Source organism: Electrophorus electricus, chromosome 7, assembly GCF_041902795.1.
Source record: "Electrophorus electricus isolate QZ-2024a chromosome 7, ASM4190279v1, whole genome shotgun sequence".
Classification (NCBI taxonomy): Eukaryota; Metazoa; Chordata; class Actinopteri; order Gymnotiformes; family Gymnotidae; genus Electrophorus; species Electrophorus electricus.
This window is the reverse complement of record NC_137503.1, coordinates 31,232,116-31,247,135: the sequence shown is the minus strand read 5'-3', so window position 1 is coordinate 31,247,135 and position 15,020 is coordinate 31,232,116. Positions and strand designations below refer to the sequence as shown.

The 15,020-nt window shown below is 42.5% G+C and overlaps 1 long non-coding RNA gene across 2 annotated transcripts; it reads left to right on the top strand.

Annotated features, from left to right (window-relative positions):
• The first annotated feature begins 3,320 nt into the window (after window positions 1–3,320).
• Window positions 3,321–13,775, top strand: LOC145658783 (uncharacterized). 2 transcript variants are annotated; one of them, XR_014124651.1, is made up of 4 exons: window positions 3,321–3,838; window positions 5,846–6,029; window positions 8,427–8,461; window positions 11,682–13,775. It is a non-coding gene; the product is annotated as an uncharacterized LOC145658783 (long non-coding RNA). The 2 variants fall into 2 exon arrangements; XR_014124650.1 differs by having other exon boundaries at window positions 3,321–6,029.
• Window positions 13,776–15,020: the final 1,245 nt, after the last annotated feature.

Genomic DNA, 15,020 nt, shown 5'->3' with positions numbered 1-15,020 from the left:
ATCTAACACTTCTTGAGCAAGTTTATATAGTGCTATGTTTGTGCATCTCTGTTTTACAACTTCCTAAAGGCAGTGAACACACAGCAAAATACACCTACATAGGAGCCAGCTACTTTATGACGCTGTCTTCATAGCTTTATTTATGTGTATGTGTGTGTGTGGGGGGGCACTCTGCCACTGAGCATGTAGGTAGCGCCACATGGATTATGGTCATGCGATACCCATAACAGGTAACCATGGTAACCGTTTTGGCACAACTCTAAAACCCAAGACATTAAAAAGAGTTAGGGGCTCATATGCACCCCTCCCCCCAGGAAGAACTGCAAGGATTTCTTTTTGTAGTAAACTTTGTGGAGTTTGAGCTTTTAAAGTGCCCGTAGGGAAGGCGAGAGGGAAGATTTTAATTGCTGGCAACTTCCAGCAATTAAACTGCAAATTCCATCGAACCCCTTTGCAGAGACATGCAGTAGCTCAGTGTGACATTAGGCTTGTTGAGGTAGTAAAGGCTAAGACTCAAGGAAGACACCACACTCCCTGCATGATCAATGGAAGACTCCATGTAGCCCTGCATGTAATGATATGAATGGAAGACATCATGTACCCTGCATGTAACTGGATGAATGAAAAACATCATGTGTCCTGCATTTAATGAGATGAACAGATAAGTTCTGAGTTGTGCAACAGTTATTTCCTTGAGTGCTGGAGATGCTGGAAATACACATATTAATTTAATTGATCCTGCAGTTCACTCAAGAAATGTTTTTTTAATTTTGAATCTGAACACGGAAAGTCTAAAGGATACATGCCGTTGGCTTTTATAAGCCACAAGGTTGTGCAATTTTATATAAATCTGCAATTGCAGGATGCAGATAAACATAGCAAAATCAGGTGAGCTATTGCAGTTAGACGCAAGACGCAATAATCAGATTGCAGACATTTTTGAGATTGTATTATATTTAAATATAAAGAAAAAAACTGCAATTATAAAGAAAGAAAGAAAGAAAGAAAGAAAGAAAGAAAGAAAAAGAAAGAAAGAAAGAAAAATCTTTTTAATTTTCATTTGCTTAGCATGTCTTTTCTTTCATAGGCAGTATAACATGTGGTGAACGCTACAGGGATGACGGAAGTCTTTAAAAATTAGTACCATAATAACAACAGTCAGACAGTCACTACTAGGACCCCATTTGGAATGCTGCTAGTCAAAGACTTTTTCATAATTAAAAAAAATAAAAAATAAAAAATAAAACTTAGACAACAATCACAACTATGTATCATACAGTATTGTTTGCAAATAGGTTTTCATGTGTGGTCTATTCTAACATCTGCTCATATGTTGTTGGAGACTGGACTTAAGAACCCTGCAGACATATTGAGGACAGTTTAGTAGCTCCTTCTTTAACTTCCAAATCCAAGCATGGGCCAGAGCTCCGAGACTCCTGCAGCAATGATGTGTGTTTAGTGCTTACACCAGCTCCTTCTCCCAGGTCGAGTTGTCAGAACAAGAGTTCTGACCAGCACAAACATGACATCTCCATGATGGCATTTTACCATTCGTCCTGGGAACTGTTTGATGAACTACGTTATGTAAGAAGAATATTGAGGAAATGCTGGTTAACTGATTGTGGGTTAGGCCGCATTACAGGACATAAGAAAATGTGCAATGTGAAATTCTGATGCAGCACGCACAGACAAAGATCAAGTTGACTTCAGCGCACATTTGCATTTAACTTTGTTGTCATCGAGGGGGAATGGATGAAGCTTCACGATGAGCTCGTACTTGCATCAACACAGCACAAAGGACACAGGAAGCATGTTAAAGAAGAACACTTGCCTGACATAGTTCCAAAACGACCTAGTGAGGCCATACCAACATACAAGGGCAAGATGCAGAATGTGCAATAACTCAGGAGTGAGTTTCGGCTGGAGGAAACTGGTGGACGGGAATGTCGTCACTCTCATCAGGGCCCTTTAAGGGGACCTCAGTTAGATTTTCTGCCCACTTCATCACCTGCTAGAGTGATCAGAGCAGGCCATAAAGATGAGTGAGAGAGCACCGCATAACACATTGCAGTGACATGACCTTTAGCAGTCGAAGTGGGCTGGACATGTTACCAGCCAGGGAACCTAAATCGTGTGGTTCCTCTATATTTAATCTTGTTGCACCATCTTTACAAGGTGACTAATGGTGGTGTCAGATGAAAAGCGTAAGAAAAAAGCATCCTTAACTTTTTTTTTACTGCAGTGTTCTTTTTATGTGGTCTCCAAGTGAAACATCAATATTACATGACATGCATGGATGTTTCGCGCACGATCGTTTCGATTTGGAAGACCTCCGCATCATTATAAAGACTTGTTCAGACGCAGTCAGTATTCTTTTAAGTGCCCCTTAGGCTCAGTGCCCAGGAGTTGGTATTTGATACAGTCAGCAGTCAGGCATTTCCTTTGATAAGTATGCCAAGAGTGTCAGAACTCAATTTAAGCACAACATTGGCACGAATAGAATTATATCGTGTACCATCTTATGTGGGGGGGGGAAAACGTTCGTGCGATGCAGTTTCCACTGCATTTATGCCTGCATATAATTTATGAACATCGGCTTCATGGAACCAGTGTGACATTCTGTGTGATATTCTGGAAGTACCACAGAGTGATAATGTCAGGCAATAGATGTGCCTGCCCCGCTCGTCTGGAATGTTTTTCATTTATTTCAGATTCCTTTTCAAGTCATAGAGGCATTATGGCATCTTTTCTAAGCATCCAGTTACATGTTCTTTCAACGGTCTTGAAGGGAGGTGAAGGGATCCATGTTTGCATCCATCGCGATCTGAATCTGATGCTCTGAAGCCTCAGGCCTCTGACCTGCAACGCGGCATTACAGGACAACAAGCGATACCACTATGCCACTGCCAGCTTTTCTCTGCTTAAAGAGCACAAAAATGCAGGAAAGACATTGTGAGTTAGAATGTGTTATCAAATGACCATTTCTTAATCTTTAATTTCATTTTAATGGTAAAATAAATTTGTGTTAGTCCAGCTAGACTACTAATTCTCAGGAAATTAAGATGACATTAGAACATCTCCCTGAACATTTTTCCCCTTTTCAGTCCATTTAAAGTCCCAGATGTACATTCACATGATTTTCTTGTGTTGGAAGTCGCTTTGAACATCTGTCACTGACAGGCCTGTATTGTTTTCAGAATTCTGCAATGACTCATGGGTCTGCTCCAAGCAAAATATTTGCAGAAACATGGGATGGGCCTCGGCATCTGAATCTCAGTGTAAATGATCTGGAAATCTGCCCCTTTATTTTTCAGCAATGACAATGGAGTTTCCCAAATCAGAAAAGACAGAGGGAGAGACTAACTGACCACAGCGGTCTGACAGTGGTGTCACAATGGCACCACTTGTAATGTATGTCTTGCCAAGTTTGTGGTTTTGAACTATTTCAACACCCTCTTGGACTCAAGCCGTCCTGTAGAGATGAACTTTCGTGCAGGCTTCACCGAGGTGAGTCGAGCATCACAGGAACACTCTTTCCCCTTCTGCATCTCTTAAACGATCAGACAGCACGACGTGAACCACACACTCACCACGGATGTCACTCAAGCTGCTCGTGTACGATAGGGAGGTTGAGAAGCCATCACGGGGAGGCCGCACATGGGCTGGTGACCCAGAGACTTCTCTCCGGAGTGGGGCTCTGTTCGGCGGGGTATCCTGCATATGGTCCAGGTTAGGCCTGCTGTGGTTATTGCCAGTCTGAATAAGCCAGAGAGGCCGAGGTTATCCATTAGGAGCAGAAGACCCTGGCGTGGCGCTCAAGCACTGCTGGACACCCCAGGTAGGAGTGTTCGTACACCACCTGAGAGAGCTATCCATAGCTTTGATTGACCAGCATCACGCTAGCCTCAAATCTGAGACTGGTCTACATGGAGGGGGGATTTGGGGAAGATTTGGATCAGTGTAAATCATATATTTGAACTTTTAAGACCTTGCTAAGGTATATCTCATGTGACCAGCCATCCAAGGTTATGGATAAAATAAGGCAGCTTAACATTACATTATGATATGCATGAAGCTCTTAAACTCCACAGCCTGCTTATTATATGAAGATGACCAAACAGGAATAAAATCCATACACACATTCCAAGAGCCTCTAGGAATCTTTATATTGGAATCCCAAAGTATGTGTGCTTAACTCTACTCTAAGTCAAGTTTATTTACATCTCCACTGGGTGAATACCTAAGGAATTGCTTCTTTGTATACATAACGCACCCTTCTGATTAACCAGACTGGTGTGTGCAGAGAGAGTGTATTTCTCTATGCTTTCTTAATTCCATTAGTGGGGTGAAGATTTATTTTTAACTCATTTTGATTTTTGTTTTTCCTGAAGGTTTTTTTGAATGCGCTTTTTAACAAACTGCAACCTTGCCTTTTTATTCCCGCGGGGTTTTGTGTGTGCGTCTTAATGTCGAGTGCTTGGAGGTGCTGATGTAATTATCCATGCAAAGCAGGTTTTCTTCATGACTGAAAGACCCCCTCCTGTGCTGTTCTTCCGCCTGCCAGGTTGTTTGGATTCCTAAAGCTTAGCAGTGCATTTTTGCTTCTGTTAACACACCTGATGTTTTCACTATAACTCTCATTGTTTCATTTGGACTTTTCAACCTCTCGATGGCCTGCTCCAATGACACTGTTTTGTTTTGTCCTCATACTGAGACGCAAAAGCACCAGACGTTTGTGTCTTCAGCACAGAATCAAACCCAGACCCTGTGGAAGTTCCTATGCATGAAGTAATAATACAATAACTGGCCAAGGAAGCAAATGTGGAGCCAACTGAGCAATTTTTCATGTTTCCCTGGAGGCTACATTTAAAGGGGGCTGTGACTCCTATGTTACTCACCCAGTTGAGGTGCAATTGCCTTTAAATTAAAACTGACCGGAGAGTGGCACTCTACACTTTGCACCTCCGTGAATGTTTCATTTCAAATCCAACTGGCTGGTATATCGATTCTGCGCAGCAAAAAAACTGTAAATGTCAAGTTCCTTGTGGACTGTGCTGTTCTAGAGAATCTTATGCCTAGAAGCCTTCATGAGCCAATCGTGTACAAGCTTTCCATTAGCTGCCAAGGTAGAGTGTTTAATCTCACACCGCTCCCACTCACTCCCGCTGCACACATGGCAACCCAGTCACCTGGGACTAGTTAAATGTAATGCTTCGCCTTATTACTGTGCTCTAACTGACTGACATTATTAAGGACTTTAATGATTGCTGTCAAACGTTTGTTCAAATTAGTCAAGAAGAAGTTAAAAGTCAGCCAGCAGCTAAAAAGTTGAATTACGAGCTTTAGGCTTTGTAGGTGTAAGGTTGCCATGCCTGTGGAGTTCACACAATTCCCAGCTGCACTTAAGCATGCAGTCAAGCATACAGCTGTGCAATCAAAAATATTGTTAGATGTGGCAACACAATAGCTTTTCCAACAATGGGGCACGGGCAGAGTGAAGTCTCCCTTCACAATAAGGCAGTCAAACAAAGAGCGTTTGCGCAGATTGGAACAGAGCGTGTGGGTGTAGCTCTGAGGATAGTTTCCAAGGCTTGGTCCATTGTAACTGCTTTAACAAGTCTACAGAACTGGACGCCACACTCCCATCTTCCCACTGGTGTCATCATACTCCAACTCATTCACCAAGCCCTCCACGGGGCCTCCCTCTCTCTCTCTCTCTCTCTCTCTCTCTCTCGCTCTCTCTCTCTCTCTCTCTCTCTCTCTCTCTCTCTCTCTCTCTCTCTGTCTCTGTCTCTCTCTCTCTCTCTGTCTCTGTCTCTGTCTCTCTCTCTCTCTCGTGTCCCAGCTGTCCAGCATGTGGTCCTGGACCCTGCGGGTGGAGTCGAAGTTGGAGTGGCATCCAGCACCCACCGCACAGCGCAGGGTTCAGAACAGCCACGCAGGCCAAGCCAGGTGCAGCTCTGTTTGTCCATGCCTGCTAATTATGGCAAATATTATTGCAGCACATCCCCTGCATCCCTCCTACCCATGTGAGTAAGGGAATGACGAAATGTGTGTGTGTGTGTGTGTGTGTGTGTGTGTGTGTGTGTGTGTGTGAGTGTGTGTGTGTGTGTGTGTGTGTGTGTGTGTGTGTGTGTGAGTGTGTGTGTGTGTGTGTGTGTGTGTGTGAGTGTGTGTAAATGTGTGTGTGTGTGTGTGTGTGTGTGTGTGTGTGTTCCAAAGGGGGAGAAAAGCTGACGAATAGAAAATGCCAGAGTTTTCTCAGCACTGAGGGTAATTAGTGCTACATGAATAAAATATATCCTCCTGATTCTTCAGAAGAGGCTTTTAGGACCATAACCGGTGGCATGTGTGTATGCGTGTAACAGAGTGGTCATTGAAAGCAGCTACAGTGAAATGACCCTTTGTTTTCCTTTGAGCAAAATACTTAATCTACAATTTCTGGAAGTATTAATCATACAGGTCAGTCTCATTACAGGTTCAAAGGGCAGAGTGTCAGAAAGATTCACGGTTTGCTTTTGTATGTGGATTTTTTTTTTTTTGTTGGAGTTTCAAGATACTGATTTCTTAAAAATATGATATGCGTTTATTTTAGCTGCAATGTTTTGGGGAAGTAGCTGCAATGTTTTGGGGAAGTAGCCAGAACTTTACATATGGGGGGCGGCATGGTCCAGGTGGGGAGTCAGAGATGGGGTAGAAGGGGTGGGCTTCAAACCAGATGGGCACTCATACCGCCTCGCACTCTCAGCCAGTCTGCATTCTCTTAGTCTCTGCTGTGGGTGGGAAGGCAGTTTCATTAGCCTGACACTGTACAGCAAAATACACAATCTGCTCCAAAGGTTCCCTGGCTGACCACAGAGAGGTGTTGTTCATTATTGCCCTGGGGGTACAGGAGATATCAGAGAACATCGCTGATTTGAGTAACAACACTGAGTTTATTATCAGTGTGAGTTGGCGTGTGAGCTTCAACAGCTATGGAAGTTGCATTGAATTACATCATTGCTCTCGGACAAAGACGACATCAGTGTGCTCTTTGCCGGGAGTATGGTCTGCAGGGATGCAAAAATAGGCAGATCTTTTACAAGTATCCAGAGCATCCAAGCTGGAGCCCTGAACTGTGAGGTCCTGGCTGAGACAAGCCATTGTACTGTGTAATTCCACTTACGTAACAGACAGTTCTGAAGTTGTGAATGATTGGATTATAAAGATGAGCCGTGACCTTTTGGAAGGGACTGAGTCAACTGTGTTCCTTCTACCGAACACCAGAAGATGTTCCTGGGGCCTTATTAGTCACCAGTTTGAGCATGTATGACAATGACAGGCTTTCTTGTGTGACATTTTCTACAGCCCACCCCACCTCATCCCACCCTCCTCAGGACCACGACCCCTGCAGCTTCTGAAGAGCTGCGTTCACTGTTCTAATGTGAGTTTAGCACCTACGTATGCCAGAGTAGGATAAGAGCTGAATCCCTTCTTTATCTGGATGAAGCATCCAAGATGGTCTCCCATCCAAATGTTTTTTTTTAAAGATTCTCAGAGTGCCAGTGTCGGATGATCTGGCACATTGGCGCTCCGTGATCCAAAACAATCCACAGCCGTTACTGTACACTCCAGCAACGGAGTCTGTGAAGACACAGAGTGCAGCAGAAGTAAAACTGAAACTCAGGTCATGCACTTCAGGAAAGCCCCAGTGTTTCTCCTGCTGGGAAACACAGCCATGGACAATGCTAACCAGGACCGGTCTCACTAGCTTGGTTCTTTGTAGTACATGTCTCTTTCGTTCAAATAAGAATTTGGACCAGTGCTGACAGTCTATCCACAATGATTATGCATCGCCATTGAGACAGACAGATAAAACACATTTAAAGTTAAAGACAGATTTAGCTTCCTTTGAAGCTATAGTTGCAATATGCAATGATTACCAAGTGAAATTCTATCAAGTTGGGTCCCAGCTCTCTCAAACGACATGAATGTTGGAAACAATGTCCTCTACAAAGAATGTGTAGGGGGTGATGTTTGGTGAGCTTAATAATATGATATATGATATAATACTTACTGTGATCAAAAGGGAAGAGACTTGCTTGTTTTTTGTTATAAATGTGCTGTAATAATATACTTAAAAATCCTGTATTTTGATTTTGAAAAACTTTTTAAAAATGTTAAAAATGTGCAAATGTTTGGAAATCGCTGTTCAGTGATTTTGAAGCCATGCACTGATCCTCTGTTTTCAGTGCTAAACAGGAAACAGTTGGTTTTCTTTGCTGTTCTTTGTCATGTAGTAAGGACATGCTCCAGGGAGAAAAGTCTTCTTGACCATGCTCTGTGTGTGTGTGTGTGTGTGTGTGTGTGTGTGTGTGTGTGTGTGTGTGTGTGTGTGTGTGTGTGTGTGTGTGTGTGTGTGTGCAACACCACCACCTGCGTCTAAGGATCAGACAGCCTGTGGACCGTGCTGGATGCTCTGGTATGAGGCTTCACTTACTGGGTGAATTAGCTGTCAAAAAAGCCTCTGATGTGTATAAATGTGCCTTACAGTAGCTATAGCATACTTGAACCGAATGAAAACAGTGTTAGCAGATCATTCATAGGAAATGATGTCTTAGAAAAGAATGATTAATATATGAAGTTTGATTATTGTATGATTATAATATGATTATAATATGAAGTATGATTATAATATGACTATAATATGAAGTTAGATTATAGTATGATTATAGTATGATTATAATATGATTATAATATGAAGTATGATTATAATTTGTATAATATGATTATAATATGAAGTATGATTATAGTATTTTTATAATATGATTATAATATGAAGTTTGACTATAATATGACTATAATATGAAGTATGATTATAATATGTATAATATGATTATAATATGAAGTATGATTATAGTATTATTATAATATGATTGTAATATGAAGTTTGATTATAATTATTGCATGAAGTGGAATTTAAAAAGTCCCATTACTCCCCTTATTTACATGTTGGCATGTGTATCATCCAACATCAACAAATCACTATTACATTTTGAATTTCTATAGTTAATAACAGGAGATATCACTGATGTTTGTACAGTTAATTACTCAAAGTGACATTTATTTGCCAAACTATTATTTCTTCATATATAATAATACACTGTAAAATAATTTAATAATGTAATATCTGTATGATACCATGTATGCATGTACTGTTATATGTGTGTGTGTGTGTGTGGGGGGGGGGGGGTCATTGTTAATGCCGTAGTTTGTAGTCCTAGCTTCAGATGGCTCCTCACTGCTAATGTTGGCTTGCTGCTCCTGGCCTGCGTTTATACAGCTTCTGCCTGAAGCTTTGTTGTGTCTTTCTCTTTGTGCCTTATTGAAGCCAGGCCAACATCATTATTCAGCATTAACATTACTTAGACTAGCATTATCTTGTCTAGAGTTAACATAACTTACCTTGACTACCATTAGTGTTACGTGGTTGACTAGCAGTAACATTCATTGACTTGGAGAGAGAATGGGAACAGGTGAGCATCATGTTGCCCCCTAGGTAGTGAAATTTATACAAGGTCATTATGCCAGAACCTGATACGGAGAGCAGAACAGAGTTATGATTGAACTATTTAATGTCATGTGATGTCATGGAGTCTGGTTTGTATTTAATTCAGAATATTTGCAGTCAATTATGGTGACAGAAAAACAGGAATTAAAAACTTTGTTTATGAGCCATGAACTAAGCGCAAACAACATCTGTACACAGATGCTTTACGGCAGATGACATCCAACATATACTCGACAGACTTGCGTGTGTGTGCGTGTCTATGTGTTTATTATAAAGTCCCTTACCTTGCATTAGCTGATTACACCCGGTCCTCTCGGTCTTTCCCTTAGCTCTTTACACGTGGTTTCCACTCCTACACCAGCCTGCCATTCACATGCTCTGTTCTGCGTGACATTATTAGAATACTTGTTGCATGTTTGTGTCACCGTGAGCAGCTCTGGGAACAGGGAGGCCTGCTCCTCCTCGACCACAGATGGTTGAAGACCGCAGGCCTCAGTTGCAGTACGAATATCTGCAGCGCACATGGCCAAGCCCTGATGCTGTGCATATGTGTCACCACTTCTCTCTGTCTCCCTCTCTCTCTCTCTCTCTCTCTCTCTCTCTCTCTCTCTCTCTCTCTCTCTCTCTTTCTTCTTTTTCCGCTGAGTTCTAGAGCATCTGGTATAGGTTTTCTCCATTTCCAACAGGCCAGTATGACTGTTCCATCCTTGGGCACAGTGGGCAGACCTGCGTTTTAAAAGCATTGCACACACACATGCATGGGGACTGATCATAGTACGTAGGTGCACTGTTAGGCCACCTGATTGTACTCACGACAGTAATCTGCCTTTAGATCTTATTTCATTTGTACTTATTTACCTGAAATACATGTTTCTTTTATTGCAAAACCTGAATTAAAAATTGGGAAACTATATTTAATCCTAATGTTTGAACGCACATGTGCAATTTGTTGTTTTCCTTATGTCCTGCTGAAACAAATGAATGGGGATTATATAAGAATGAAGCCCGTGCTGGAGTTCTGTTACGTAGTGATTGGTTTAGGTCCTCGTCCCTGCACCTAACGTTCTGTAGAAATTCAACCAAGCAATAAGCGTCTCCAAATGTTTAGCATCTACAGCATGTGCTCTGTGTTTGTGAGAAGACATCTGTGCTGATATCTCTGCTACTCCGTAATATGAATGTAAACACCGGGCTTCTTTTTTTTTACTGGAATTTCTAACCATATTGTAACGAAGGTGGGATAAGCAGGATGCAGGGACGAGGCACGTTGAACATAAACACACATTTTATTGCACATGTAACATACACGTTTTAACACAGACTAATTGGGTCAAACACCGACAACCTCCACGATAAGACATGAGACTTATATACACACATGACAATTACACACAACAAGGATCAGGTGAACGACACGAGAGGGCATGGCAATACAGACAGACAGGCACACACACACACACACACACACACGTTTGGGAGGGAGGGGGCCATACCGTGACACATATGGTCAGTTTCACGTATGACACTGTGTGTAAAATCATGTGTGAGCATTCAGATCAGTTTGACAGGTGGGCAGGAAAACTGAACGTTTGTTCTCTTAAGCATATAGAATGCCATGAGTGTTATTAACCACTTATTTAAGTCTGAGTGTCATTTTGGTCTGAGCCAAAAAAATCCCCATAAACACAAAGAGAATGCAAATGTTTGCGAGGATATACCACCTTAAGTTGAAGTTTTTGTGTCTGTGGACAACATTTTGGTATGACACTATGCCTTTGTCTTGGCTGCACAATGAAGATGATTAGATGATTGATGATCGTGAACACCCTTAAATTTAGTTGGCATGACCGAAATCTCTCATGCTGGGAGAACTGCGGCAGCTTGCAAAATCATACAACTCTTCTTTTCCAAAGGAAATTCGAATGAGTAATGGGATCTGTGCGCGATGTAACTACTGGCATGTCCACACTGTTCAACAAGATACTGAGTTTGCATGGGAATTCTCCATGACCTAGAGGAAACCTCAGAGGTCTTAAGCAGGGATTAGCGTGCTGTGATCACCCCCCCTGTGCCCCGCTGTGGAATACGCGTGCAGGATGCCATCGCGCTGAGATGCTGTTTGCTCCCACAGGTCCCAAAACTCCACCCCTTCCCGAGGACTGGTCGTGCAGGGGTGTCTTGCCGGAGGACTTTGGCAGGGCAGAGCCACGTCCACTCCACCAAAGGAGCTCGGGGGAACCTCGGCCCAGGGCTGGAGGACCTTCATCACCATCCTCCTCTCTCCCAGTACCTAGCCCCTTCTTCATCACTGCTCCTTCCCAGTCGTCTCTGGATTCTTGCCGGGATGCTTGTCATCCATCTCGTCTCTGCTATTTTTGAGCACTCTCGTCTCAGCGACTTCTCTGGTTTCCTTACAGTGTTAGCTTTGTTCTTCTTCTGGCTGTTCTTTCAGGTCTCACTCTCTCTGACCATTAAACTCCAAAGACTTGGACAGAGTTGCGGGCTTTCAGTGCATCACTGTACATGTGGGAGAAGGCAAAAGGAAATCAGATTGGCACCAAGTGCAGACACTAACACAAACACTGAATGCGTCCAGGACGACCCGTTCTGTTGTTTCAGCGTTTCGGTGGATGGGACTCCCAGTCTTTCATCTACCATTGGACTCACTGGTGTACCCTTCACATCCTGTTTTGAACTCTCCATAAAATAACATTGTTTTAAGCCCATGGCTGTTAATAAGCAGCCTTGGAGAATTAGGACAGAAGGCCATTGAGAGGAAAAGTGAAGCAGATAAAAGCTCTCTGGTTAAACATGCTTTATCCTGTGTGAATAAAGTTCTGTGTGTGTGTGTGTGTGTGTGTGTGTGTGTGTGTGTGTGTGTGTGTGTGTGTGTGTGTGTGTGTGTGTGTGTGTGTGTGTGTGTGTGTGTGTGTGTGTGTGTGTAAAGAAGACCCTGTTGTACAGACGGTCTGGTGGTGTCCAGGAACCTGCCCACAGGAGTCTTTTTTTTTTTTAATCCTTTACAGAGGATTCGTTGTCTGTGCTGAAGCCTCCCTTTAATGTTCCACCTGAGCAGAGAGAGAGCAAGATAGAGAGAGAGAGAGAGAGAGAGAGAGAGAGAGAGAGAGAGAGAGAGAGAGATTGATTGCTGGATAAGCATTATAACATATCACACAGGAGCTCTGTAGGTGGTGGATATGACTTGTATCAGAACTCATCCACCTTTCATCGAGCTGCTTCCACTGGCAAACAAAACCTCTGGAATGATGTGGGCCAATCACAGGGCCTTTGTGAAATATCAGTGCCTGGAATAAATAAATAAACTCCAGCTCTGTTTTTCTGTCGTCGTCCTTCCCCCCCACCCCCACCCCACAGAGTGAGAAGAGTCTTTCCTAACTGCTTTAGGCCTTCTCAAAAGAGCTGATCTGTGTTTTGGGGGGCAGTGTTGTTCTAGAGGAAGTGAAGAATCCAGAGACAAATGAAACCTGAAGCCCAAACAAAAGAGACAAAAGAGAGCGATGGTTAAAGAGCACTGTTAAAAAGTAAAGACGCGCTACAACAGTATTGTACTTGAGGAAGTGTCTGCTACTGTGACAACGGTTAGATCTGCACAGAGAATGCAGATGTAGGCAGGACTGGCTAACAGGATTAAGGTGCATGTCGCCGTGGCTGCTGACGTCAGATTAGACTTTCTCTTCACTATGCCCTCACTGTCTTCCATTGACTGTCTCCTAATCTCCATTAGTCTCTTTCAGTCCAAGAAGCAGTCCTTTGGTCTGTACTGGTTGTGTGTGTGTGAGAGAGAGAGAGAGAGAGAGAGAGAGAGGAAGAGGGGAGCACAGAGTCCTTAGAGAGAGAGAGAAACAGCGACGACAGACTAGACAGTGATTGATTGAGTCCTTCTGTTATGGATCATCCAAAGTAAGAAACAGAATACTGAGTGAACCATTAATCTCTCATGCAGAACCCGTAGGCCCAAGCAAAACCCAGCAGTTCTTGCATAATCTCTGTTTGATCTTGGCCTGGATCTTAAAGAGATCACAGTTTGCATGATGTTAAGGAGAATCTGAACAGGCAGGATTAGGGTCGCTCAACACCAGTATTCTTCTAATGTAATTACAAATCACAGAGTAACATGTAAAGATAATAGAATTTAGGGTTTATTGTGGGCATGCACAGTGGTCTGAGAAAAATTAAGAAGTTAACACATTGTATGAAACAAATAAAAAATAAAATCATGAAACTGTTTTCCTGGTTATTATTAGAGCTGATTATTAGAGCTAATTATTAGAGCTGATTATTAGAGCTGATTATTACAGCTAATTATTAGAGCTGATTATTAGAGCTGATTATTAGAGCTGATTATTAGAGCTAATTATTAGAGCTGATTATTACAGCTAATTATTAGAGCTGATTATTAGAGCTGATTATTAGAGCTAATTATTAGAGCTGATCCAAACTGTTTTAAAGGTGCCTAAATCTCGAAGGGACACCAGGCGTGCAGTCAGAAAATGACTTTACACGTTTACGCATTTACACCCAAGACAGGACTTTTGTGTGTGTGTGTATGTGTGTGTGTGTGTGTGTGTGTGTGTGTGTGTGTGTATGTGTGTGTTTGTGCATGTGTGTGTGTGTGTGTGTGTTTGTGTTTGTGCATGTGTGTGTATATGTGTGTGTTTTACCTATTTTAATGAGGATGGATGCAATACTTGCAAATAAGGCCCATGGAAACCCAGCAGTGGCACAGAACCAACACTGTGCCAAAACTCTGTCAAGAGACAAAATGTTGCTTTATTCAGTACACACCAGGTCTGGTGACGGTTATCTCCTGCCAGTAAGTCTGTTCCTGTACCCGTACATGACTAATTGCATGGCTGACGAGGTTAGAAGACACGGAATAACTTGAACAAGAGCAACTGCTGATAGTACGCTGGTAACAAGAACCATCTGGATGAAAATTTGATTTAAGTGGTAATACACCAGAACAACGATGCTTGCTCTCTCCCTGAGGCGCTGTGTAACTCTAGCTCAGGAGGGCTTCGTGTTGGCCCCCGACCAGGGCACAGAAAGAGAGAGAGCCCAAGAACTCTCCGCCCACAGCATCTGAGAAGCTGCATCAGGAAGGCAGACTGGCTTCGGCTGTGACTGTCAAAATGTCTTGTATGTCAAATGTCTTATAGCACTGGGAAGGGCTTGTTTGGTGGGCTTTGGACCTCAGACAGGTGATTAAACTGTCCGGTTGTGAGCTCTTAAATCAATTAGTATTCAGAAATTCAACCTGAAATAAGTCTAGACATTCATTTTATAGGAAGAATGTGATTGACTCAAGACCTAATATGGGGATAAAAAACAGTTATTGAAATCAGAAATAGAAACGTTCACTTTCTGATAATCTATTAAAATAATCAATAATAATTTGTCTTTCCTGAAGTTTCATATAACCCTACAATGTTTAGCTGAACTCTCTGTC